The sequence below is a fragment of the Pinus tabuliformis genome, chromosome J (genome assembly GCF_031772625.1).
Source record: "Pinus tabuliformis cultivar Carrire ecotype Pingquan chromosome J, CPIR1, whole genome shotgun sequence".
NCBI lineage: Eukaryota > Viridiplantae > Streptophyta > Pinopsida > Pinales > Pinaceae > Pinus > Pinus tabuliformis.
In genome coordinates, this window is record NC_142295.1 from 521,868,024 (window position 1) to 521,895,289 (window position 27,266).

Consider the following 27,266-nt stretch of genomic DNA (forward strand, 5'->3'; position numbering starts at 1 on the left):
ACTGTCAGTTGGGTTTCAAAAATCCAAAGTGTTGTTGTGCTTTCAACAACATAAGCAAAGTATGTTGCTGCTACAAAGGCTAGTAAAGAAATGATTCGGTTACAAAGTTTTATGGGCGGATTGGTTAAGCAGCATGATATGGGCACGTTATACAGTGATAGCCAAAGTGTCATTCATCTTGCAAAGAAATCAACATTTCATTCCAGAACTAAACACATACAACTCAAGTACAATTTCATACGATTAGTGTTGGAAGATGGAGAGTTGAAGCTGGAAAAGATACACACTAGCCAGAATCCTCCAGATATGCTAACAAAAGTTGTAACCAGGGAGAAACTAAGAAAATGCTCAGTTTCAATTGGTCTTCAAGGATGACGATGAAGATGAGAAACAGCCAGGTCCAAAGAGGAGTCATTGTCCAACAAATGAAGCAGCGGTGGAGTTGCTACAATCATTCTCCAAGTGGGAGATTGTTGTGTGTGGAGCATGATTGTTTTGAGGTCTTTTGTTTCAGCCGGATGTATACCCCAGGAAGTTTGTACACCCCTCCACGCGGGGAGGTGCGGGGGGACTTGTCCCCCCCGCGGGGGTTTGGGGGGGCCGATATCCCCCGGCTGGGGGGTCCGGGGGCCAGCGGTCACCCAGCAGGGGTTCGGGGGCAACACTGCCGAAGCCAAAAATAGATGTAAAATTTCCTTGTAAAAGTATATAAATTTCTAGTCAATCTGCGTCGTTCATTAGGCGAATGATTTGGCAGTAGAACTTATTTTTAGTTTAGGGTGTTTTTCCCTAGAAGGCAACCACCCTCTTTGTATGAGGGCATTGTATTTGAGGTTGAAAAATAGATGTGTATTCTCTGAGTGAGAAATAGAGAGGTGAGACTGTGAGAGAAAACAGAGGATATTACAGCGGATCTGTTGTAGGTTGTGTCTCTTCATTTTGCTGGATAATAAAAAGGAAGGATTGGCTGTTCGGGGTGGACGTAGCCCAAATTGGGTGAACCACATATATCTTTGTCTCTCTTGTTTTATGCGTTTTCTGTGTTCATATTTCTGCAATATTGTATGTGTTGCATTGCTCCGTAATATATAATTTTCTAACAAACACATGAATCCTGTAATGCAATCTCTTTATTACTTGGTCCAGTCTGCTGACTTGAAAAATTGGTACAATAACCCTTAGGTTCATGATCAAAATAACTCTAAAAATTTATAGAAATCCATCCTCAATACTTCAGATTATGAAGTATTTATACAAAAATAATTTACAAAATTTCCCAAACTGACTTGGGAATTAATCTAGGAGAAAGAAATATCTTCATGCAAGAAGATAGATACAACTATTGAACTGTCGTTTACTGTCCCTGTTTATTAGGTTGTGCTGTCTTTAAGCCCTGATATTTTTCCTTTTAATCTCTGCTTTTTTGTTGGTACTCACGTTGAATGCTCTTTTTACTCTGATCTTTCAACTAATACACTTTTACTTGATACTCTTTCATCTAGCTGGCCTATCATTATCCTTTTACTATGCTTTTTCACTCTTACTATACATTTTTACATTTGACTGTGTATTTCTACAGTGAGTCATTCATTTTATCCCATGTTTTTGCATTTGGTAATTGGATATTCATCATCTTCCTATAAATTTCATATGCCTCCATGTACTTCGCAAAAGTGGGCTTATTCATAAAAAGGTGTTTTACCTCATGCTTGAGGTAAAACAAGTTCTCAAAAGTTTGGTATAGGAGCTTTCCAGTTGGCATCCCCTTCATAGATGAAGTGTTCAGTTCATCCCTGACCACTTCTCTAATTCTTCTATTGTAGTTTTGTTGTGGCATTAACTTATCATTTATAACCAAGGGATTGGGCAGACCCTTTTGCCTCAAAACTTCAAATTTAAGCATGAATCTATCTATAGCTAGTTGCATGGTTTGGCACTTATATTCAAAGTTTAGCATTAAATTCCTCTTGGTGAGGACCCTTTTTACTTCCAGTATTGTGCGTGTCATGTCAGGTATCTCTAATTCCTGTAATTCATACTTATTTTTGGAGTTAAGGAAGTGAATGATCCTTGTTTCTTCCTCTGCTATATCTCCCAATTCTATTTTCACTCTCTATATGGGTTCTGTAGCTTGCTTCACTAAGTCAATTTTCTCAAAAATTACTTACAGGGATGGCCAAATATCATTGACAGAGTAAATGATATTGGCCCACAATTGTTCTCTGGCTTGGCCAAGTGGTTCCTTCAAAGTGAATTCCTTCTCCAAGATTTTTATTCTCTCATTCATCCTGGTTGCTTTCTGCACTTCTTCTTTGTGCATAATTTGTGCAAGCTTATAGTTAGTCTCTAGACTGGTTACCTTTTCCTTGAGCTTGTTCATTTCAGTGGTCTGAATGGACATTTCTTCCATTGCCTTGACCAATCTAGTAGCTTCATCACCTGGCTGAGCTACTACTGTTGACCTTGTTGCTGATGTAGACATTGGCAGTGTTGTAGTCATTGTTGTCGTAGGAGTTACGGATGTTTCCAAAGTGGAATGTAATACAGTAGTAAATGTTGGCATAACAATGGCAGTGGTAGTATTGATACTAGCTTGTTTTAATTGCATCAAGCTATCTAACTCCTTTTTCATTTCCTTCAATTGATCATTTAATTGTAAAACTAGGTCCATCATTTTCTCCTGATGTGTTTAGCTCTCTAGGACCTCTTTTGTTTTTGGGTGCTCTAAATGGGGATGTTTCAATTTTTTTTTGAGAGCTGCAATGTCCACATTCTTCTTGATCGATTTCTCAGCCACTTTGATGTCATTGGGGTCATGTCCCAACTCAATTACCAAGTCGTCCAATGACTTGATCCTATTGTCCTTGGCCTGTGAGGAGGCCTTTTCCAATTTGTATTGAGCTATAATGTTATCTAATGAACTCTACAACTTATGTGTATCCATGGCCTTTCCTGTCAAGGTGGAGTAGGTCATCTCTCCTGCCTACTTGCGGAATTCAATCTGGTCAATGGGATGAAAATCCCTAGCCAACACCTCAATGTCTATTTTTCTATAGTCAGCTAATGTCTTTGGCTGCTGGATAGTTGGCTGCATGAAGGACACCTGCATTTTTCTTGCTTTGATGTCAAAAGCTGACATCAACCTATTTTGATTTGCTGGTGTATTATTCAATTACTGAGCATAGATTTCAGCCTTCAACTTTTAATTTCTCAATTTAATTTCCATGTATTTATCCTTGATGTTTTTTTCTCTGTTTGTTGGCCTAGTGAAAGAAGAAACCTCAACATTGAGTTGTCTCTCAATCAGTTGGGTGTTAGATGTTGAAGGCTATTGTGTTTCTCCTGAAGTGGTTGTGACTTTTCTTTTTTCCACCATTGTATTAGTGTTAGTTATTCCCATTGATTCAATGGTGTCCTCTTATTCAATTACAGGATTTAGCTTGGACCTCTTCTTGTAACTGATCTCAAACTGCTCATTAGTGGTCTCCATAGAATAGCTGGAGCCCTCCTTCCTGTTTCTCTTTTGGTTTTTCTGCTCATTTACAGGAGTCTGTAAAATAGGAGGAATGTTCATTGGTTCTCCTAGTTTTGGAACCCGCAGGAAGGAAATTTCATCAATTTGTCTCTCTACATTAATCAATGTATTCTCTACATCCACTACAATGATATCCATGTCAATTAGAGTGTTTTCCAACCATTCTAACTGGTTGGAAAACCTCTCAATCTCTTGTCTAGGATGATGGATGAAAGTTCCCAATTTGACCTTGATCCTCAGTATATTTATGACTCCATGAGGGTCATACTGCCACATAAATTTGTTTTTAACTTCATTTTTTGCAGATCTTATCTTCCTCTGGTCCGGCTTCCCTAATGTTACAAATGAAGGGGCACAATTGATTTCTCATTTTTAATTTGGTTTTCTTCCTAGTTGTTAGGAAGTTGACTTCATCAGAATTGATAATCTGACAAGTTAGATGGTTGGATTTGATTAAAAAAAAAATGAGATAAATAAGATTAAAGGAAAGGATAACAAGGTAGTTTGTGCACTTATTAGAAGTCTACAAGTGGTTGACTTTGTAGCTTCAGCACCTTTGAAGTTGACATAAAGGAAATGATAAAATATTAATTACTTCATCATGAGCATTACGAGCATGTCAAGGAATGTTTGGAGAAGGAGCGAGATGGCAATGAGAAAGAAGTACAAGCTCATTGCTGATGGTATGTTGATGTTCAAAAATAGAAAGTATGTGCCTTTTGTATCTCAGTTAAGGTAGATCATTCCTGATGAGTTTCATAAGTGACCTTAAAATGATAATGGCGTTAAAGGAAATGTATTATTTTCTAGGATTGAAGAAGTAATTTGATAAATACATTTCCGAGTTCCTAGAATTCCATCAAGTGAAATTATAATGCAGTTACCAAGTAGGATTTCTACAATCATTCCCAATCCTTGAGTGGAAGAGGGAATTCATATCTATAAATATCATTATAGGATTACCAAAAACAACCAAACACCATGATTATTTTATGGTGGTATCAGACAAATTGAGTAAGGAGAATCAAATCATAACTATAATGTCCACCCACAAATTCAACTTTGTGATATAAGAACATAATACCTTTTATTAACCTTAAATTTTGATTCAACTAATATGAGACTTTTTCTAATTCCTTTTCGAAAATACAATTTCTTGTTGCAACTTGTCTTAGTTTTTTTCCTACCGTTTCAATTGTTTTTACATAATCTCCTTTATTCTTTTTGTTTCCTTTATTTTTATTTTTAGAAAAAGTGATTGAATCTGAATCACATCTGTTATGCTTATATACTTTCAGTTGTTGTTCTCGTTCATTGAACTTTTTCCTCAAATGTCTTAACTCTTCCAAGGCACTTTATATTTCTCCTAAAATTTGACTTCTAATTCAATATCTTCTTCAACATTTTGATGATTCATGACTATGGATAATATTTCCCTCTCTCATCTTTAGACATGCATTCATCACTTTAACAATCACTCTCTTCTTTGGAGTACAACCTTTCTTTTTCATATATCATCTTCTTTTATGAATTATGCGATTTGAATTTTCTTTGTCATCACTATCAGTTGTTTTTTCATAAGGATACTTAGAAGAATCGTTCCATATTCTACCAAAGTTAAAGCACTTGAATGGAATCTTACCTTTGTTTTTTTTCGTTCCCCTTTTCAGTTTTCTTACATCATGAGCTTTCTCTTAAATTGATTCATGACTACCGTCTTTATGGATCCTTTTTGTTTAGTTATTTAGCTCCTTTGAATGTAGATTCTCTTGATCCTGGAATCTCCTTCTCTATTCTCATTTGTATTCAGTGAGAGTTCCATGAAGAGTGTGAAAATTCATATTTTGATGTTCTAATAATTCCTTAATAGCTAAAGCATGTGGATTAAATCTTGAGAGAAGAGATATTAATGTTTTGTGAACAACTTTGGGTTTCTTATTTGTCTCACCAATATCTTTAATAGCGTTGACTATCCCATATACCTAGAGAAAGAATGTAGAAACATTCTGATCTTCACTTATTTTTATACTTTCCAACTAACTTCTATAATTTTGTCACTCAACCTTCTTTACTTTGTTATCTCCTTCAAAATTGTTTTTAATCTTTTTGGAAATTGTGGAATTTCCATGATCTTGGGTCTAAGATAGAATCTCAAAATCACTGACGCTACCAAACCAAGATTATAAACTCTAAACTACTCTGCACAACAGAAATATAAAGTAGTAAATCATATATACACAATATACACAATTTTAAACAAAATTCCACAATAATGTACGAGCACCAATATTCATTATATTAATCCAAACATGATAAATACAATAGTCTATGGTTGCAAGATACAATGACAAACTTGGTTGTAGCATTTCTATGTCTTATCTTGTCCTATTGGTTGATTGCACTTGTACTACTCAATAGTAGTTCCTTATTCCATCAAGGCATCTACACATAGAGACTCCAATAGGGTTGCCTCCTATCACTTTTGCAGGTCACATCTGCTACAATGAACACGAGCTCATCAACTGCTCTCTGGGTTGGCCAATTCCTTAGATCCAATATACCACACTAGCAACAACTTTAGTACATCAAAGTGTTACACTTATGCATTTTCCTTCACCCAAACTTCATCTCCTCTTCGTCCTTCAAGATAGCTCATTTAGGGCTACTTTGGGTAACCAACGTGCTGCCCTCCAACCAGCTCTTTGACACCCAATCTCGTCACTGTCAGATTTTCAGCTATGAAGATATTACACCACCTCAGAATGTCCTCCAATTGGCTGCAACATGTTGCACTATTATCTGATCCAAACTGGTCACTTCTTGAGATAATACACCTCCAAACGTGGCTCCAAGTCTACTTGCATACTATTGTTTTCATGTATCTGGTTAGGGTAAGTGCATGCTACAACATCCCTTCAATGTCCACCCTAACAACCTCCTTTTTGTTGCACCCTAAGAAAGGTGAGATGACCTCCTCGTGGACTATGGTTTTGGTAAAATGGAAGCCCTTGAAACCCCAACACATCTCCAAAACAATCATTTCTCACCTCTTTTCTGCCCCTAAACAGATTCAAAAACACCCCCAACAATATCGACCTTTCAACTCTGTAAGAACACATAAGAAAAACACCAAAATTCACACCCAAGCAGCCCTAAAGCATCCACCTTGTACCTACACCCATCCGAAATCTTCCATGCTTATCCTAAGGCATCTCCATGATGTCGTTTTCTTCTCTTGCTTTACCAAAAATTTTAGAGTATACTTAGATATGTATTGCACACACATGGATGCTAGAAATGACCTCAATACTCCTTGTATTTATACAAATACAATGACTCGACATCTCACTTGAAGTGACACTTATCAATTCAGCCTACTTCACAACCAATATAATTATTTCAATTTCAAAAATTCATATCTCTCTAACAACAACTTGGATTTAGACGATTCTTGATGCATTGGAATCATCTTTCCGAGCACTATCATCCTCATCCATCACATGTCATGAATCCATGATGGTTTTTTCCCAAAAGCATGATGGGTGCCAAAATTCCATACTTGGGTTCCAAGCCCACAAGTTTCCCTTGTGACACTTTGTCCTCCAAACCATGAACCCTAAGGCTTTGAGTACCTTCCAAGCTACACAATTGAACATAAATTTCCTTGGCTAATTTTCAATCCATTACTTTGAAATATTTGTTGTCTAATAGTCCACTTAATACGACATATTTCTAATTGCACTATTTCTATAGAGTATGTAACACCCTCCTCCGACTTATACCCAAGAAACTGGTTAGATGGGATAAATATGCGACGAGAGGACACTATGATATGATTCAACCTTCTAATTCATGTTAATGAAGTGGAACTCATAGGAACACACCATAAAAACCTCCAACATCAACATTAGGACATTCAACTACCAATGCAACATTTCTGCCAACCAACCCCTAGGTCCCACTAAGATTTTGGACCACTTGACCTCTCGACCTTCTCATGCTTTGGGAATGCTAACATCCAAGGACCTTTGGAGGCTCTCACAGGCCTACAAGTTAGTGTCTAGGAACACATTTTTTAGTGTTGTGCTAGCATCTCAGGCATTTGAGCCACTTTTTCAGGCCTAGAGCATAGGTCATTACCCAGAATTGAATGACATCTTCAAAATAGTAAGGTAACAAGGACGTGATAGTGCAAAAGCAATTATTTGAATAAGATCCTAACTAGACCCCTATTAGCCATAACAATAATTTCGTGAAACATATTACGAATATGTAATCTACAGGTGTAAATAACAAATATGAACATAGGGGTCTCATACTTAGTTGAGAATCGCTAAGAGACATTGATGCCTCAACATTTTAACTCCCATTTAATCCATTAGGTCATAGATATATTGATAATTCATTTACAAGTAAAAACATGACGAGAGACATACACAAATATGGTCATAAAACATATATGTAACCAACATAATAGCGTCAAAAATACCAATGAAATCACAACCATATTAACCACATCTAAATGAGTACAATACTCATAGAAATACAAAGAGAAATAACCTATTATTGATGATGACAAATTCAAACCCGGGATGGGACTTCCACGTCCCACTTGACCATAGAATGGCTGAGCCAATTATCTCTTCAACCATTCACCCTCATGCCATATTCCAAGAATAAATGTGGAATCTCGTAGAACACATCAATCCAAAACCATCTAGGCTTCCAGAGGCCATCCACCTCAACCCATGAAACAATGATTCCACCTCATAGTCGGACATCACAAAACCATCATCAGATTGATCCCTATCACAGACATACAAGGTTCCAGAGCATTTGTTCCAACCAAGGCTCTATGAGTAATAACTCAACCCACAGTTGTTGTCAGGCTTCAGAGAGTTTGTCCAACCAAGGCTCTAGGACTGGTAACTGAACCTGCCAAGGTCTCTAGAACGTTTGTACGACCAAGGTTATGGGACTAGTAACTCAACCCAAGCTATTGTAGGGCGCCAAAGTATTTGTCCAACCAAGGCTCCAGGAAATAGTAACTCAACCCAAGCTAAGAAAAAATGAGAACAAACCAAAAAAAAGACAAGGAAATAAACCCACAATCTCCATGGCTCTCCAGGAAATGGTAAGGCAAAGTAAATCCACTGTGAGTCTAGGAAATCCTCCATGCCAATGAAATATTATGACCAATAACCCACATGTATGCGCCATTCATGTGAAAAATAGTGGGGAAAACATATATGAAACTCAGTACCTACGAGAAAATCCCACAGTTGCTAATCCCGATGTCATCTTGTGCTTTCTTACTTTTCCTTTGCTTTCTTACTCCAAAATCAAAGCATGCCACATCCTCCAAAAGTGACCCAAGAAAACTATAAGTCTCCAAGAATATGAGAGAGAGAAAGAATAATGAGAGAGCTCTAAAATTGAATTGACAAGAGGTTACCAATTGATCCTCATAAGCCTTTTTATGAATGTGACCTCTATTTTCTTCATTTTCCATTATTTTCATTCATTTCCATCCTGAAATTCAACCTGTGACCTTTCACCTCCCTTTTCTCCTAATTTACATTATTTTCATGAATAAATGTGCCAAAAGTGTTATTTGATCTTTCCAAAGGCTTAGTAATTTCCTTTGCCAATTTCCTTAGCCATTAATTGATTGCAAGTGATCCCCATTACTAGGATTTTTCCTAACATTCAACTTGGAATAAGTGTCCCATCAACCATGGTTATTATTTTTCCCTTATTAAATTTTATTACATGGAATTTTAACCAAGGCTGTTATAGAACCCTTCCCCTTGGGGGAACACTATCCTTAGTGTTCAATGACACCTATAACCACAAGACTGTTGTAAGCAAAAATATTGTTGATGGAGATTTATAACTTACTGCTAGATGCAGTATTTAGAATGATCAACCTACTGAGAAGCAAACCAAAATGAAAATATAACATCATAATGAAATGACACCCATACCGCTTATTGGAGCTTTATAACTTAGCTCATGGCAGTGTTTACATCCATATACATATGAAAATATACCAAAATTCCCAAACATATACCAAGACAGATACCAAAACACCATACCAAAGCACAATGCCAAAACTGTTTTACCTCAACTGGAAAATAAGGAAGGATACATAGCCCACATCTGATCCACCATCTCCCATGTATATTCATCGAGCACAAAGTGCTTCCATTGGACCTTAACTTGCTCTATTGCTCGGTTCTAGACCGTAGGCACCTTTTTATGAAATATACACTAAGGCTCTAATTGAGATTCTCCATCTGGTTCTTGCAATACAGAGAATTCAATCATATGATTAACCTCTCTAACATACTTCTTAAGTAATGACACATGAACAACATCATGTTTCACTATTTGAGGCATGCAATTCGATAGGATATTTTCCAAATCCTCTCAATGATACTAAAGGGTCCATAAAACTGTGGTGCCATCTTGGCACATGATCCAATCTACTTGGAGCTCTTCTTTAGTTTGACACGCAAATATACCTGTTCCCCAACCTGGAACTCCTTGAACAACTTGTTCCAATTTGCATAACTCCTCTTCCTATCCTGTGCTGCCCTTAGATTCTTCTTGATCACCTACATTTCCTATTCCATGTCTAATAATTTGTTTGGTCCAATCAATGCCTTATTAACTAGATCACTCCAAATAATGGCAGTATTACAAATCTGTCCATACAATGCCTTGAAATGACTCATCCTCAATCACTCCTGGTACCCATTGTTGTATGAAAACTAAACCAAGGGACGATAGTCCTCCCACATTCGTAGCTAATGCATGACATACATCCTCAACATGTCCTCCAATATCCTGTTGACCGTCTTTGTCTGTCTATTGGTCCGCAGATGATAAGTTGTATTGAAGGCCAACTCTATTCCCAAACCTAAAAATAACTCCTTCCAAAACTTGGAAGTGAACTTCACATCCCTGTCTAACACAATATTCTTTGGAACACCATTTAATTTGACCACATCTCTGATGAATAACTGTGCTACATAGCTAGCTGAGAATGTATATTTCACTGGAAGAAAATTTGCAACTTTTGTCAACCCGTCCACAACAACCATGATGGAATCATGTTATCTCACTGTCCTCAGAAACCCTGTGATGAATTCCATGGAAATGACCTCCCATTTCCATTCTATAATTGAAATTAGTTGTAGAAGTCCATGTGAATCCTTAAACTCTGCCTTCACACGCTCACAATCAAAACATGTAGCCATAAACTCTACTACATACCTCTTGAGGTTCGGAAAATAATAAGATATCTTCATAGTTTTCAATGTCTTCTGATAACCTCGACAACTTGAATATGGTTTCGCACGAAATTCCCTCAAGATCACCTTCTTGAGCTCACTACTATCTGGCACATATATATTGTCTCTAAATCTATCCAATCCATCTATTGTAAGGAAATAGTCCACATCCTGTGCACCTTCACCTATATATGTACCTCTACCTCTACCTATACATGTACTATCAATTGTACCTGTAGATATACTATCACATATACCTGTGCCTATACTCTGCTGCAACCTGTGTATAATCTCCATTTATCTGATATCCTATTGATCTATCGGCATGTTCCTATCCTGTAAGTCTATCCCATAGGAGCTCATAACTGCTAAGCAATTTACCTATATCCACCTTCTAAGAGCATCTTCCACCTTATTATCTTTAAATTTGATATATCTAATCTCGAAATCAAACTCACTGATCATAGCCAACCAATGAGCCTACCTACCATTCACATTCAGTTGGTCAGATAGATACCGCAAACCACTGTGATCACTGATCAACGTAAACATCCTACCCAGGAGATAGTGCCTCCACATTTTCAACATGTATGATCACTGCCAGCTCAAGATCATGCATGGGATAGTTTTTCTCATGCTCATTCAGTTTTCGTGACTTATAGCATATCACCTCTCCATCCTGCATAAGGAATCCACCAAGTCCTTTCTTTCAAGCATCTCTGCATGCTACAAACTCTTTGTGTGGATTTGATTCCTTTAACACTTATGCATGTGTCAACAACTACTTGAGATTCTCAAAACTAGCCTCACACTCCTTTGTCCATTTGAACTTCTAACCCTTCCTCTGTAATGATGTAATATCATCAGCAATATGTGAGAAGTTCCTAATTAACCTCCTATAATAACTTGGAAAATCCATAATATATCTTACATCATCTACATTCTTAGGACCTACACACTCCATGATGCCCCTTAAAATTTTTGGATCTACTACAACTCCCTCCTTGGAGATGACATCCCCAAGTAATGTACCTCAGTTTGAAAGAAACTACACTTGTTGAGCTTAGCATACTGTGGAGTACTAAAAAGGTATGTTTTTGATGATCATTTCAGTGGATTTTCAGTAGAACTTGTAAACCTTTTTGCATCATGAACTTGGAAAATGATAAAGAATTATAACAAAACATGTGAGATTAATATGCAAGACTTAACCGCTGACAATTTCCATTCCCTCATGCAGGAAGGGGTGAAAAAGAGGACTTGTTGTTCCAAAGGAAAGGACAAGGACGAGGTAACCGTTGTCCCTTTGACGGAAGACTGAATGCAAACAAGGCTAAGCAGATCAAAGCAAATTGGCCCTGAAAAGGAGGTGAAGACACCAGCTCGGTGCAGGAGGGAGAAGAGATGATTAAGGATTAACGGTTCGGAAAATCCCTTAGATCCTTGATCCTGAGGGATCACTGCTTTATCTATTTTTATACTTAGACATCTCCGCCGTCACCCATATAAAAGGGACAACAGTGTTAGCTCGAGAAAGTTCTACATGATTATGCTTTTATGTAATTTCTGTTAAGATCAAAACTTTGATCATCGAGTCTCGATAAGAACTGGTTTATTGTAATTTTGTTTCATGCATTAATACAAACTTGGTGATTATTTCATCTCTGCGTCTAGATTAACCTCAAGCGGTGTACCCCTGGAGGCTAACGGCCCAGCCCTAGAGGACACTTGCTCCTATATGATTACGATTTGATTTCTGCGTTGTTTTCTTATCGTCGTTGTTTCGTAATCTGATATGCTTTATAAGTTTACATCACATGCTCTGTTAAGTTTAATTCATTAAGATTTCTACGGACAAAACTATTGTATTGACTCTGCATCATGTTACTGTTCCTTTCAGGGTTGATTGAATATTATTAGTCTTAACTAAATACTATTACTATATTATTACAGAGCTTTTGTGCTATACATTCATGTTACAGGATTCAACTTGAAAGTTGTGTTCTTTATGATTGTTGGATTCAGAAGCAATGTTGTTCCATTTTGAAATGCAGTCGTATTCCTTTTAATTAGGACTGATGCTTAGATCAGATTACTAGTTACATGTGCTGTGTGTGTATATGGTTTCCAAGTGTTGTTCCATAACTTATCAGTAATTAGTGGTGTTCCATTAGTGTGTGCTGTTTGATATGCCTTAAGAGTGAAAGATTGCTGTTTGATTACGATTAATGCACATGAGTTAGTAGATTAAGTTTGATTACTGCTTGTGAGACTTAGTTGTTTAGCTGCTGTTCCATTTAAGAATTGTTGTTCCGTTACAGACTTGCTGTTAGATTTCTTATTTGTCGTTCCATTTTCTTATCTGTCGTTCCATTTACTAACATTTGTTGTTTTGGTGTGGGAGACAATCTAAGGCTGTAGTGAGCCTCGGCATTTACTGTCTGGTTCCCAGATCTATGGTCTATTCTCTAATTTCCTTTCCATCAGTTTCCAAAGGGATGGGTTATCACTACCGAACCCTTGACTGATAAGTTGCCTAGTTTTCTGAGTGTGTGATTTACTCTTTTGAAGTAGCTTAGTTGTAGACAAGCATCTGTTTACTCTTGTATTTCTAAATGTTGTACTACTAGCATTACTTTGACAAATGATAGCCTCAGACTGAGACACTCTTTGAAATAAAAAAACGCTCCCGTATTGACATATTAATGTGAGGTAATTAGAGGTGAAAGAGACCCTTTTTGTAGCTCTACATTTTGGCACCTTTGCCGGGGAAAGAGTGTAGCCATTTGTCCTTTTTGCAGAGTAGTGTACGAACCTGCTAGGGAAAAGTTGGATTTTAAAAACGGAAGATAAGAACCTACGTACGGAGCATTTAAAAGCCCTTCTCCTCTGTCCCCTTTCCTAACAGATTTGTTGTTGCTTTGTTTGAATAGAATTTAGTAGTTCATTTGAGTGCATGACTAAGCAGAAAAAACCAGAAAAAAATACCAAACCTCCACCCAAGCCTGAAAAATCTAAGGGGCCGGTGACTCTTGGCCGAACGACCTTCATAGATGAAATCTACAAGAAAGTAGAATCTCAGCCATCAGTAGGACCCAGGAAAATCATTTCTAAACAGCCTACTAGTTCCCTTCAGGCCACGGGATCACCATCTATAGCCTTTACTGAGGTGCATAGTCAAACTGAAGAGCAGGACTTTCAAGAAATCGAAAATTCTACTGCATAACTACTGTAGGAAGGGAATTTCAGCAATCTTTGTGAAGGAGAAGGAGAAACAGGGGAAACCGAGGAACCAAGATCTGCTATTGGAACAAATCGGCCATTAAATAGCCCAAACAAGGGGAGTGCTGCAAAAATCATTATTGAAGGAACCCAATCTCCTTAGATGCCATGCATTCTCATTATCCCAGATAGAGGAAGTTCTATTAAAACTATTCCTGTCAAAGCCATTCCCTCTCAACCTAGGAATACCATCCTAGATATCTCAGAAGCTTATTGGCATATATTCGACCCTATGGCTCAAAATCACCCAAACACTCAAACCTCTACATTACAATACCCTATAGTGGATTCTGCAGCAAATGTGCCTATGAAAGCAATCCCTCTTCAACATATCCCTACATTTCACGGTCTCACATCGGAAGACCCGGATGCATTGTTATTTGAATTTAATGTGTTGTGAAGGGGATATGATTACACTGCCGACCCCCAGAAACTAAAATTATTTCCCTCTACATTAAAAGGGGCTGCTTTAAGATGGTTCATGGGATTAGGTGGTGGGGTTATAAATAACTGGGATCAAATGAAAGAATTTTTCCTAAAAAAATATCAGGATTATTGCAAGTCTAGAGAACTGAAGGACGAAATATTCCAAATGACAGTTAGACCGAACAAAACATTAGAGGAGTATGTGGAAAGTTTCTAGTACAATCTACAAAGATCTCCTTATGCATCAATACCTTTACCTGATAATGTGTTAAAAACTGCATTGATAAGGGGCATGAAGGAACAATGGATCGAAACGTTAAACATCATGGGAAAAGGGGATATTTATCAAGATAATTTTGCTGACATTATTGATTTATGTATCAGGAGCTCGAGAGGTAGCACAGGAGTAAAACCGGCAGAACATGATCGGTTTGTAAATGATAATAAAATTTCAATAGAAAGAGTAACACGGGTAGAAATTGGAAATTTATTGGAAAATTTTAAAACTGATATTCTGGGGACACTAACTACACAACTTGATATTATGTAGGCTAAACAGAAGCAAATGGAGGTAGAACAGAATTTGGCGATCCTCTGTCCCCGATGTAGGAAAAAGCATAGTCACAAGGAATGTCCACTGGATACAGTCCAAACATGCGCCATCTGTACAAAAGATCATGTTACGGAGAGTTGCCCCTCACTTCCTGGATTGAAAGCGGTATATAAGGAAGTAGAAGAAGAACCAGAATCGGTGTACTTGATCAACCAGTGCCGTCAGTGGCAGCCGAGACAATCTAGTATGTTTTCAGACCCAACTTCTTCTTTTTAGCTCCCACAATATAATGCTCAACAATATAATATGTGGCAAAGTCAATCCCAACCTCCGTTTCCAAACTGGTCACCACAGTCATTTCCTTCTTCAAACCCGTGGCTGAATCAAGCAAGCCAATCTGGTTGGCCGAATTTTCGTTACACTCCACCATATTGGCAAGGTAGCCCATACCCTCCACAATGGACTCCCCGTACTTCACAAAGTTCAGCCTGGCAGACAAACTAGCAGAGATCGATGCATCAGCTAGTAGGAACTATTCCGCTCCCTCAACCTACACTGCCAGCCTTACAACAAAATCCCCAGTCTAATCTGAGACCTCAACTCCTAGCCCAACCCAACCCCAATCCAAGTAACAGACCGGTCCAATCTCTCCAAATTACAGAATCACAAGAAATAGGACCCGGCCTGAGGGAGTGTAATGATCTTCAGTTAAGATCTGGATGTATTATTGAAACTGAGGGAGATAAAACAGTTCATAATGAGAACCAGTTACCAAGAGGACATCTGTTGCAACAAGAGGATGTGAATAAGCAGCAGACTCATAATCAAGCAACCACGTCCTCTCCTCCGTTCCCAGAACGATTAGTCATACCTCGACCTTTACAATATCCTGATTTTGACATTCTTGGAGAATTACAAAATTTGTACATAAAAATTCCATTCCTCCAAGCCATTCAAGACATTCCCATATACACAAAAACTATCAAAGAATTGTGCATAAAGAAACCAAGGAGGAATATAACAAATAATCCAAGAGTCCAAGTAGTCGACACTTTATCTGATTTACTATCAGGGAAAGAAACGCCCATTAAATATGAAGACCTAGGAAATCCAATTGTAACTGTTCAAATTTATGGTCAGAACCTGTCTAATGCCTTAGTTGATCTAGGAGCTGCAGTTAATATTTTAACAACCACTACTTGCCAAAAGCTCGGCATTACATCTGTAGAACCCACCTCTAGTTTGCTAGAATTGGCTGACTGATATGTGGTTAGTCCATAGGGTACTCTACATGAGGTCATGGTCTCCATTGATTCCTGGGAATACTCAATCGATTTCCTGATAATCAATCCCAAAACCCGACTTGATGGACACCCACAGAGTTTAGGTAGACCTTGGCTTGCAACTGCCGATTCTTACATTGGCTACCGACAAGGAAATATGACCATAACCAAAGGACCAAATATCAAGAATTTAGTTATATATCCTCCAGCGGAGCCAAGTCTCACAATAGTTAAAACTAATAAACACCATGTATCATACCTTACTGATAACATTAGATCTCCATTAACTATACAAGAGGCACTTGATTTTAAAGACCAAACAGAAGATGATGCCATTAATAATTTTATTAGCCAAACTAGATCTTGCACACAGTGTCACATGATAGAAGCAACATTTGATAATGAATTAGAAGAAGATCCTCTGAAAGATACACATGATCAAACAATACTTGTTACTTCTATTGCAAATAGTAAAATTGTGGAAATTGAACCGGGAAAAACCTTAAACATTAATGCCAACCTCACACCTGAACAAGAAATGAAGCTCATCCAGTTGCTAACAAAATATAAAGAAGCATTTGCATGGGATTACCCTGATATGAGAGGAATTGGCCCCCAGTTATGTACACACCATATTTATATAGAAAAGGATGCCAAACCTGTTCGTCAACCTCAAAGGAGACTTAATTCTCATCTAAACGATGTGGTAAAAGCTGAACTTCAAAAACTTTTAGATGTCAATTTTATTTATCCTATCCCTGATATTAAATGGGTCTCTCCACTTGTGGTGGTACCAAAAAAGAATGGGAAATGGAGAATCTGTGTGGATTATAGGGAGTTAAATAAATCAACACAAAAAGACCACTTTCCTCTCCCATTCATAGACCAAGTATTAGATACTCTTGCAGGAAAGAAATTCTTTTCTTTCCTGGATGGCTTCAGTGGATACAATCAGATTCAGATTTCCCCTGAAGACCAAGACAAAACTACTTTTACTTGTCCTTGGGGAACATTTGCCTATCGAGTTCTACCTTTTGGCTTATGTAATTCTCCTGCCACATTCCAAAGGGCTATCCTTAGTATTTTTGCAGATTTAATAAATGATGGACTTGAAGTATACATGGATGACTTTACACCATATGGAGATGATTTTGATCCAGCATTGGACACCCTAGAAAAAGTCCTACAACGCAACATTGCTACCAGGCTTTGCTTAAGCCACAAAAAATGCTATATGATGATGACTGAAGGACTTATCCTAGGACACTATGTTTCAGCAGCTAGCATTCATGTAGACCCAGCCAAAGTCCAAATACTTTTACTTATTCCAACTCCTACTAATCAAACAGAGCTACGCAGTTTTCTTGGATTTTCTAGTTATTATAGGCGATTTATAGAACATTATTCGCACATTGCTACACCTCTGTATGCACTAATTGGTAACGTTTATTTTCTTTGGACAGAAAAATGTGAACGTGCTTTCAAAGATTTGAAGAAGCTCGTATCCACCGCCCTAGTCCTTCAAGGACCAAATTCGGATTTGCCATTCCAGATATCATCTGATGCCTCAGACACGGCCATTGGAGCAGTGCTCGGGCAGGAAGGGGATAAAAAACCATATGCTATTTATTACATCAACAAAAATTTATCCCCTGCTAAATTAAATTACACTCTTACTGAAAAAGAATTCCTAGCTGTAATACATTCTGTCAATAAGTTTAGACATTACATTACTGGATATCCTGTTATCTTGTATACAGATCATTCTGCCATAAAATATTTAGCAAATAGGCCTGTCACAAACGACAGAATAACTAGATGGCTGATTCTATTGCAGGAATTTGATATCACAATCAAGGATCGACCTGGCAAAGAAAACCCGGTAGCTGATTTTCTCTCAAGAATGCCAAAGCCAATCGATGCAGTAGTAGTTGAAGATCAATTTCCGGACGAGCATCTATTTGTTGTTGCTGTTCAAACACCCTAGTATGCTGATGTTGACAATTACCTTGTAGTAGGTAAACTACCAAAACACCTAACCCCTAATGAGCGGAAACAGATTGTTCAGAAGAGTGCTCGATTCTTGTGGATTGGGGGCTATTTGTTTCACACAGGGGCAGACATGCATATCAAGAGATGTGTTCACGAAGATGAAATCTTTGACATTTTAAAAGCCTGTAATGATGGACCATGTGGTGGACATTTCACTGAGCGCAGAACTGGACATAAAGTGTTGCAGACAGGGTATTACTGGCCCACGATTTTCAAAGATGTAAAGAAGTTTGTACAAGCCTGTGACAGCTGCCAGCGAGTACGACATCCTGGTCAATCTGACGAGATGCCTCTCAAACCACAGTTAGTCATTGAACCATTCGAGTGATGGGATCTTGATTTCATTGGACCTATCAACCCATCATCAAATTAGAAAACATATATTTTGGTGGCAACAGAATATGTCACCAAATGGGTTGAAGTAGAAGCATTGCCTAGAGCTACAGAGGACTCTGTCATAGAGTTCCTGTTCCATCTATTTGTATGTTATGGTCTTCCAAGAGAAATAATTACAGACAGTGGACCACAATTTGCTGGGAATAGATTAGCTGCAACATTCAACAATTATCACGTCCAGCATAAAATCACTACTCCATACCACCCACAGGCGAATGGACAGGTAGAAAGCAACAATAAAATAATAGAAGCAATTTTAACGAAAACTATTGCATCCCATAGACGTGATTGGGCTGCCAGATTACCTAAAGCACTCTGGGCTTACAGAACAACATGGAGAAGCACCACTGGTTACTCACCTTATCAATTAGTGTTTGGAAAACAACCCATTTTCCCTATAGAATTCAAAATCCAAACATTATGGACAGCACAGGAAGTTGGCTTAGATTTAAGCTTGGAACAGATTAATCGATTGCAATAGATCAATGGGTTGGACGAAATTAGGCTCTCTGCACCTAAAAATACTACCCTGATCCAACGGCAGCGAGCTAAATGGCATGATTCTCTCATTAAAAACAAAGTCTTCCACGAGGGAGACTGGCCTCTGTTGTACGACTCCAGGTTTCAGGACTTCCCTGGGAAACTCCAGACTCGTTGGTTGGGACCATACGAAATCCAAAAGGTACATGATAATGGGACCCTTACTCTAATCACTATTGACGGTTCTGGATATGCCTTCAAGGTAAATGGCCATCGAGTTCGTCTCTATCGCAAACCACTCACTCAGGAGTCCTTCTGCCAGTAGCTATGCCGAGACACTGATATGGAGATTCTGGGAGAGGAAGAGAAGTCTTCCTCACCTGTAATTCATTAAGGAATTCATTTCTTTTTACAGTTTGTACATAAGTTCTTTTCTTTGAGTGATTTTTTGTACATATGTTTGAATTAATGTTTTCCTGTCATTTTTGCTGTTCCTTTTTCTTCAAAAGAACAACATTTTCGATTTTTGGCGTTCCTTTTCCAAAGGAATGACATTTGTGTGTTTCTGCTATTCCTTTTCTAAAGGAACAACATTCTTGATTTTCTGCTGTTTGTTTTCCAAAGGAACAACATCCTTGATTTTCTGTTGTTCCTTTTCCAAAGGAACAACATTCTTGATTTTGTTCTGTTCCTTTTCCAAAGGAATGGCATTTGCCTATTCTACTGTTCCTTTTCTAAAGGAACAACATTTCGGTTTTTGTTGTTCTTTTTTCAAAAGGAACAACATTTCCGTGTGTTTGTTGTTCCCTTTCCAAAGGAACAACATATTCTTAATTTTGCTGTTCTTTTTCCAAAGGAATCGCATATTTTGATTTTGTTGTTCCTTTTTCAAAAGGAATGACATCTCCGTGTGTTTGTTGTTCCTTTTCAAAAGGAACATCATATTTTTGTGTTTGATGTTCCTTCTCCAAAGGAATAGCATATTTTTTATTTTACTGTTCCTTTTTCGAAGGGACGACATTGGAATGTTCTGCTGTTCCTTTTTCAAAGGAACGACATTTGCACTTTCTGCTATTTTGAGGTCTCCTGTTGGTCCTTTCTCCAAAGAACATCACTTGCATGCTTTTGCTCTCCTTATGAAGCAGCTTGTCCCTTTTGTTGATCTAAATTAAGGATGCTTATTGCTCCTGTTCTTTCAAGTCTTTTAGAGTATAGCTATGCATTTATGCAATGGATACAAAATTTCGACATACTGAAATCTGCTAATCATAAATCACTATCTTTATAAGGCTCTGCATTGGTAAGAGGAAAAAAGGAAGGACACACTTATTTATCATCTTTTGCTTTCATTGTTCTACTAATTCTGCTATGATTGTTCATCTTCATCATGACGACCCTTTTTTCCTCTTTGATTATTATTTAGGAATAAGAACAAAGGGTTTATATCTTCCTATTGAGATGTTAAGACTTCTTCCACCATTCCTACTCTTAAGGAGCGCTGAACCACCCCTTGTGTATAAAAAAGGGAAGGTACTTGAAAAAAAAAGAAAAAAAAGTAAACATGACATATAAGTTGTGAAATGCAGGATAGGGGGTCTCATCAAGAGCCAGCCTACCATGATCATGAGGACGAACGCAAAGTGGCATTCCCACTATGGCCACCACACCAGGGATATGGTCCAAAAGGTATATCAGACAAACAAAGCTTGGAACAAGAGGTCTCATCACAAGCCGGCCTGCCCACTTTTCGCTCCTTCCTCGTGAATGGCATTATGGTTAACTGGTTACCAAGCCAGCGTAATGGCCTACATTTTGACATTACACTCCCTAACTTATAAACAAAGGATCATGGTTCCATGGGTGAAATAAACAACTCTGCCAAGGCTATGGACACCTGTCAGCAGAGCACAGCACTGTTAATGGTATCGAAGTCACATTATTTACACCAATAGGTGAGTTATGAATACCCTTTCGTTTCTTACACCTTGGTAACTAATCATATATAATTTCCTGAATTATATATAGCACATGCAAATCTATTATCACCAATCATGGCAGAGTAATTGACAATGACTGCAGGAGATTTAGAAAGTACGACAAATGTCCTCTCCTCTCAGCATCGCATCATATCACAATAGCCTCTTACGTAATACGCGATCCAACTCTACGCCTCGATTTCGGTAATTTGTTGTTTTTCTAAACATGGAATATTTTCATACGCTGTTCTTTTATGACTCTATTTCAAATCGGGTGCTACTCCTTTATTTGACGGCTGGGACAGCCTATCACATTGCGGGGGGGAGGTTAACCTCATTATTCCCTGGATTACGTGTTAGCTCACTATTCGGGAAAGTTGTGTATTAGGGTATGGCACGGCTTAACGACATGCTGTTTTTATTTTTGTTACACAAATTGCTGTTCATAAGCCATTTCTGTTGTATACTCTATTTTTTCCAAACAAGTCTTGCTTCTATTACCCTCTCTATGTTTCAAACAACACAAACAGTTGCTGTTCCATTGAGAATTCATAGTGAAACCATGGGAGGAAGAGCGATCCGAAGGGAACCGCATGTGTTGAGAGTCTCTGCTACTGCCCGAGAAATCCTGGCAAGAGCAGGGTGGCTGACTTATCTCAACCACTTGCAGGAGTCTAACAAGACAGTGGCAATTGAATTCCTACAGAATTTGTAGGAGGATTACTCCACAGTAAGGGGGAGACAGATAACAGTCACCAATGACATAATCGCAGAAGTCTTGGGACTACCATCCACCAGACCTATATGGACGTTAAAAAAGGAGAGATTACAGAAGATTATAGAAATCTTCTAGGACGAAGGCCAGAGCTTGGCAATTAAAGGAAAGGGAATTATGCCAGCAACGCTAGGAGAGCCCTGGGTAGAATTGGCAAGGACCGTGCAAAGCCACATCATCTGCGAGGGTAGAAAAGACGTGGTAAGACCACGACAACTTAAACTCTTAGCTATTCTAAAACAGAAATGCTCTGTAAATTTACCTACACTTTTGAATTCGTTACTTCATGACATTGCACGGAGCTTAAAAAAGGCACAACATGTAGAGTCAGTTGTTAGTCATCATGGGTTAATTCGACTAATTGTTAGTCATAGCCTCACCCAGTAGTAGAGCAGCTGGGAAGAGCTAATTGCAATGATTGAAGGGGGGTTGACAGCACCATCCCCAAAACGTAAGCACGCCACCAGCACACCTGAGTGTCCATAAAAACACAGAGAATTAGCAAAATAGAAACATGTCACTAGTACATCCGAGCGTCCAGAAAAACACAAGGAATCGCCAAAGTGTAAGCATGCCACCAGTACACCCGAACAGCCAGAAAAACGTGGGAAATCAGTCTGGTTAGCACAAATACGAGGGAGGCTGGAACAACTCTAGGAAAACACTAGCCAGCCAGTAGAAATTGAAGATGAGCAACCCTCACGGCCAGAAGAAGAGGCTGAGCAATCCGAAGGAGGAGAGAAAGAAGAGGCCTAGAAATCTGGAGAGGAGGTCGAGAAATCCGAAGAAGAAAATGAAACAGAAGCTGAGCAGTCTGAAACACAAGCTGAGCATTCTGAAACAGATGTCGAACAATCCAAGCAGGAGGAGGAAATGGGACAACAGGAAGGTAGCCCATCACAGGACCCAGTAGGAGAAGATGAATTGGCCGAAGTCTTGGCCAATATGGGTGAATATGGCCAACCTTCCAGTCCATCAGACCTCCATGAAAAACCCCAGGAGGAAAATGCACCTGAAAAACCACATGCAAAAGAGGCAGAAGAAGAAAATCTGCCTGTTCATGATGAAGAAAAAATAAGAGATACTCAACAGGAACAATCCGTTCTTAAGACACTGGAAGAAATTCTGGAGGAAGTAGGGGTAGAAAAAAAGTTGCCCAAGAATTGACAGAACCAGTTAGGATTCCTACCCCCGAACAGCCAGAGCAGAACAATGAAGAAACACCCCAGAAGGAAGATCCAGGGACTAGTCACGGCCAAGGCCGCAACAAACAGCCTGCTATTCCTTCTAATGAAATTTTGGAAATTAAAGAATTTCGAAAGGAACAACAGAGATTATTGAGCATAATAGCCTAGCTCCACCAGCAGATTAGGATCCTGAAAGCAAGGCAGAGGGTAAAAAAGACTCCAGGAAATAAAAAGGTGACCACTCCAGCAAAACCCCACAAGGCAAAAAGGCGGAGGATCAGAATTTGTCCTGCTGTTCAAAACCCTGTTGAAAATCTAGCTGCTGTTCCATTTGAAAAGGAACAACAACAGACTGATATCCACGTTAAAATAGAAATGGATGATATGATGACCTGTGACAAGGAAATTTAGACGGAGGCACCACTCTCGAGGGTGATAAGGGTTCTGAACTCAAAGCAACACAATAAGAAAGTTCAGGTAAAACTCCCGACCTCCACTGCTGCATGGAGAAGAGATCCAAAAATAGTAACCTTGCGCAAGGGGTTGAAGCAAGCTCAGGAAGAAGCAGAAAAGCTTAGAGAGCAAACGGTGCCTCGTGAAAAATATGAAGAGCTACAACAGCAACTTAGGAACATCAATCAATCTGAAAGCCAGGCCTTTGAAGGTTGGCGGAAGGAGCAAGAGAAAGTTGCAAAGGTAACTCGTAGGCTAGATATTGTTATCAAGCAGATGGATACCTTGTGTTCTTTATACAATGACGTCTTAGCATGTAGGGCCCCTGCCAAAAATTATGCCATGTTTTTAGTGGAACGGTATTTGCAATTAAAGATAAAAGCTGTTAAAGCGGGTGCTCCCATACAAATTAACACTGTTAATGATTTTATAGTCTGCTGTAAACATGACGGGGTAAAAGTCCAGAGACTGTTGTGCGAGTTATATTTGCATAACCTTGTACTAGACTAGGAGACTGAGCTGAACCCTGGCCCCTTTGTTGGAGACATCCAATTGCAGGCATTCATCTCATTCGGGGTTAATCAGATTAAATGGATCAAAGCCTATAATACTTTCTAGAGGCAAGAAAACGACCTAGATTTGTGGGTAAGGGCTGAGCCTAGGAACCCAGTACAGTTGTGGAAAGCACATAGAAACCTCATGAAGACTTCGGGTGTCATTGAAACATTAGGACCCATGCATGAGGAACTCATTCAACAGGGATTAGAATACTTTCTTTCTATCAAAGACCTTGCCATTGATGCAGCTAAATTTCGGTATCAAATTTCTAATCCGAATATCCAGCTCAGGGAACCATTTAAGTATGAAAATTTTAAATTAGCTACCAATCGTTTGCACCTTTATGGTGAAAGCATTCTCAGAGCAGGGCCATCCTGGTTAGGATATAGGTTCCGGAGTCCAATTATTTGGCACCCTGCACCCGGATACCAAGCCCTGTATGAGATGCATGAGGGTCAAACAGGCCATTTCTTTGACTACCTAGTTACTCATCATTGCTGTAGGCCTCCGCATGAGATTCCTTCTACAACCTATTCTCTCACTGCCTTGCATGTCAACTACAACGTTTTCATGAGGGCATGAAACAGAGTAAGTAGGGGGGTGTGTGGAGTACTAAAAAGGTATGTTTTTTATGATCATTTCAGTGGCTTTTCAGTATAACTTGTAAACCTTTTTGCATCACGAACTTGGAAAACGATAAAGAATTATAACAAAACATGTGAGATTAATATGCAAGACTTAACCACTGACAATTGTCATTCCCTCATGCAGGAAGGGGTGAAAACGAGGAGTTGTTGTTCCAAAGGAAAGGATAAGGATGGGGTAACCACTGTCCCTTTGACGGGAGACCGAATGCAAACAAGGCTAAGCATATCAAAGCAAATCGGCCCTGAAGAGGAGGTGAAGACACCAGCTCGGTGCAGGAGGGAAAAGAGATGGTTAAGGATTAACGGTTCGGCAAATCCCTCAGGATTCTTGATCATAAGGTATCTCTGCTTTATCTATATTTATACTTAGACATCTCCGCCGTCACCCATATAAAAGGGACAACATTGTTAGCTTGGGAGAGTTCGACATGATTATGCTTTTATGTAATTTCTGTTAAGATCAAAACTTTGATCATCGAGTCTCGATAAGAACTGGTTTATTGTAATTTTGTTTCATGCATTAATACAAACTTGGTGTTTATTTCATCTCTGCGTCTGGATTAACCTCAAGCGGTGTACCCCTGGAGGCTAAGGGCCCAGCCCTGGAGGACACTTGCTCCTGTATTATTACGATTTGATTTCTGCATGGTTTGCTTATCGTCGTTGTTTGGTAATCTGATATGCTTTATAAGTTTAGATCACATGCTCTGTTAAGTTTAATTCATTAAGATTTCTACAGACAAAACTATTGTATTGACTCTGCATAATATTACTGTTCCTTTCAGGGTTGATTGAACATTATTAGTCTTAACTGAATACTGTTACTATCTTATTACATAACTTTTGTGTTGTACATTCATGTTATAGGATTCATCTTGAAAGTTGTGTTCTTTACGATTGTTGGATTCAGAAGCAATGTTGTTCCATTTTGAAATGTAGTCGTATTCCTTTTAATTAGGACTGATGCTTAGATTAGATTACTAGTTACGTGTGCTGTGTGCGTATATGGTTTCCAAGCGTTGTTCCATAACTTATCAGTAATCAGTGTTGTTCCATTAGTGTGTGCTTTTTGATCTGCCTTAAGAGTGAAAGATTGTTGTTTGATTATGATTAATGCATTTGAGTTAGTAGATTAAGTTTGATTACTGCTTGTGAGACTTAGTTGTTTAGCTACTGTTCCATTTAAGAATTGTTGTTCCATTACAGACTTGCTGTTAGATTTCTTATTTTCCATTCCATTTTCTTATCCGCCGTTCCATTTTCTAGCATTTGTTGTTTTGGTGTGGGAGACAATATAAGGCTGTAGTGAACCTCGACATTTACTGTCTAGTTCCCAGATCCGTGGTCCGTTCTCTAATTTCCTCTCCATCAATTTCCAAAGGGATGGGTTATCGCTACCGAACCCTTGACTGATAAGTTGCCAAGTTTTCTGAGTGTGTGATTTACTCTTTTGAAGTAGCTCAGTTGTAGACAACCATCCATTTACTCTTGTATTTCTGAACGTTGTACTACTAGCATTACTCTGAAAAATGATAGCCTCAGACTGAGACACTCTTTGAAATAACAAAACGCTCCCGGATTGACATATTAATCTCAGAGGTAATTAGAGGTGAAAGAGACCCTTTTTATAGCTCTACACATACAATTGATGCTCTCTCAACAACCTCAACACTACTTCTAAATGCTCAACATGCACTTCTTCATTCTTAAAATATACCAATATGTCATCAATGAACACAATACCAAACTTATCCAAGTACGAATTCAACACAATACCCATCAAACACAATAATGTAGCTAGAGCATTAGTAAAACCAAATGGAACACCAAAAAAATCATAATGTCCATACCTAGTTTGGAAATTTGTCTAGTAAATGTCATCCTCTTGGATGCGTACTTGATGATATCTGAATCTCAGATCAAGATTGAATAAAATTGTTTCTCCCTTCAACTAATGGAACAAGTCATCAATCCTCGCCAATGGATACTTATTCTTGGTGGTAACTTTTTTCAACTACTAGTAGTTAATGCATAATCTGAGAGTACCATCTTTCTTCTGCGCAAAAAATACTGATGCACCCCGTGGTGATACACTTGGCCAAATGTATCCATTTTCCATTATTTCCTTCAACTGTAACTTCAACTCTACCAACTTAGGTGTGCTCATCTCGTAAGGTTCTTTTGATGCTAGAGCTGCCCCTGGCACTAACTCAATGGAAAAGTCTACTTCCCTATGATACAGAAACTTTGAAATGTCCTTAGGAAATACATCCTTGAACTGTTGTAGAACTAGGCATATGCTCAAGATGTCTGAATCCTCAACTTCCTTACCTTTGTCACTAGAGAGATGCACTACAAATAACAG